The following is a 2,500-nucleotide window of genomic DNA, read 5'->3' as shown; positions in this document are numbered from 1 at the left end:
TATTTGTCTAATCAATTATGTAATTTATCTATACAGATTATCATACCAAGAAAAAAAAAAAAATCTTTTTAACATTACAAATATGAATGAATACTCTTGATTTCCATGTGGAAATTATTATGTACATAAATGGCTGATTTGTACATTTCCATATAGTTTACAAATTCATAAAAATATGCATCAAAATACTTATATTAGGGAAAAAATATGTATTACTTTCATCCTACATTTAGATTTTTTTTTTAAACACTTCTTATAAAAAAAAATAAAAGCCAAAAACATGCAATGAAATAAAAGTACTTAATAATTGATAATTAGCAACTCATAATAATAATTATTATAACTATAATTTTTTTTACTGATGATAATGAAAATATTGATAATAATAATAATGATAATAATCAAAATATTGATAATAATTATAATAACAGGCATCCCTATCATAATCATAACAACAAAAATAATAAAAATAATAATATAAGATAAAATAATAATTATAATACCAACAAAAACAATAAAAAAAAAAAAAAAAATCAATGGATAAATATGAATTGTAACATGGAAGAGACATTAGTATAATTTTTTTTTACAACCATTTTGTTCCTCAAAAACTCTGCTTCGCATTTTTACACCTTGAGAATATGAAACATTCTTAAATTAAACACAAAAAGACATATTGGAACATCAATACATATAAAATAAATACAAGTGGAAGAGTATTTACAGTCTGGAGATGCATTGCTCTTTGTAACTTTTAAGAAAAAGTTTTAATGCATAAGGCACAAAATGCTATATAATTAGAGTATAATCCTGTCATGTCTTTATCTTTCTTTAATAAAAGCAGAAAAAACAAGACACTACAAAGAAAACCTTGACATAATTTGTTTATATCATATAAAAAAGTTTACATATAACATGTTTTCAAAATATTCCTACTGATCAACTAATCACCACACATGGTATATACTAAATTAAGATCTATCACATTTGGCAGTGCTTAGTTTTACTGACTGGAATTAACTGTAAAATTTCACTACATACACAACATTCTAATCACTTATCTAATTGTCTATCTCTCACTACCTATTGTACTGGTATTATTAAAACACAAAGGAGAAAAATCAGCCAAGAACATGACATTGCCATTCTTTGTTATTTTTGTTTTACTTTGTTTACCTAGCAATTAACTTTGATGGATGCTTTTCTGATTAGAAATCTTTACTTAATAGTAACATACTTTTTTTTTGCATACCTTAGACTGAAAAATACTGTCTCATAGGATACTCTATTACAGCTAAACACTTCATCTTGTGAGATCATGAATATGAATATGTATTCTAGGACATTACAGTACAAAAAATGCTAAATATCCCTCAACCACCAGCCACTTCCATAAGATGGTGATGATCAAGAACTCTGAGCAATTGAGCTGCAAATAAGTCATATTTCCATTACAAAGAGTGAAAAGAGTAAAGAGAGGAATGGCTATTGGGGGGAGAGGTAGAGCAGATAAGTAGGGTAAAAATGGGAAAAACAAACAGGAAACAAAGAATGACTACACTGTAATATTATGGATTTTCACAGTGAACACATATCAACAAGCTGCTGCAACACTGGTACTAAACTTGCAAAGCCAGTTTTACTATTTATTAATGTAACTGCACCTCAAAGTGCATACATACAATTTTAATTTACTACTGTGCATGGAACACAAGGTTTATCAAGTATCACAGTTGTAAATCTTAGCCTTTCTGTATCATTAATCTAACCCTTTGTATGGGGGTACAAGTACTGTTCACTGTATTTTGTTGAACACACATGGCTCTACAACTGCTCAGCAACTAAGGAGTCAATTAGTAGGCCTGACATGACTTCACCTGATTTCCCCATTCTTTGAATTTTTGGATAAAATGTTTATTCCAATAATGATACTGTGTTTATCATCATCAATGTTACGATTATTAAATACTAACAACAACAGAAAATAAAAATCATCTTTCCAAAATTCAAATAAAAGGGAAAACAGGTGAGATAAGCATGACTGGAAATCAACTCTTTGGTGACTAAGTACTTGTGGAGCCATCCATGTATAAACACAATTATGAAACTTAAATCACAGTGGACATGGCTGTATGTACTAAACCATTTACCATACCTGGTCTTCTTTGCAAAGCCCTTTTTCTTATATCTTGTTCTAAATGAACACAAATTTCTTCACCTTACAGAGACTGGAAGTACGTTTTGACATCAAGTTAAATGACAATGGATAATCTATTCAATAAAACAGATAACATTACCATGACAATATGCAGACAAAATCTCATATCATAATATAAAACTGCAAATGCATCATCTGTTTTACATCTTTTTGACTTCTGAATTTGCAATCACTGCAGCAACTGTACACATTAAAAAAATAGCAAATACACATACACAATAAACCTTAAGCTTTATACAGTAAACTGTTTATTTAAGGAAATTACTTCTCTATACTCTATTG

At 28.3% G+C, this 2,500-nt stretch overlaps 1 protein-coding gene across 1 annotated transcript in view; it reads right to left on the bottom strand.

The window, feature by feature from the left end:
* Window positions 1–533: 533 nt before the first annotated feature.
* Window positions 534–2,500, bottom strand: part of LOC119575379 (nuclear pore membrane glycoprotein 210-like) — a 20,776-nt gene continuing 18,809 nt past the window's right edge. Inside the window, exon 24 of the mRNA XM_037922951.1 lies at window positions 534–2,500. This exon is cut by the window's right edge and continues 401 nt beyond it. The gene's annotated coding sequence lies outside the window, so the exon portion shown is untranslated.

Source organism: Penaeus monodon, chromosome 7, assembly GCF_015228065.2.
Source record: "Penaeus monodon isolate SGIC_2016 chromosome 7, NSTDA_Pmon_1, whole genome shotgun sequence".
NCBI classification, from domain to species: domain Eukaryota; kingdom Metazoa; phylum Arthropoda; class Malacostraca; order Decapoda; family Penaeidae; genus Penaeus; species Penaeus monodon.
The sequence above is the reverse complement of the archived record's forward strand: the minus strand, read 5'-3'. Positions and strand labels throughout refer to the sequence as shown.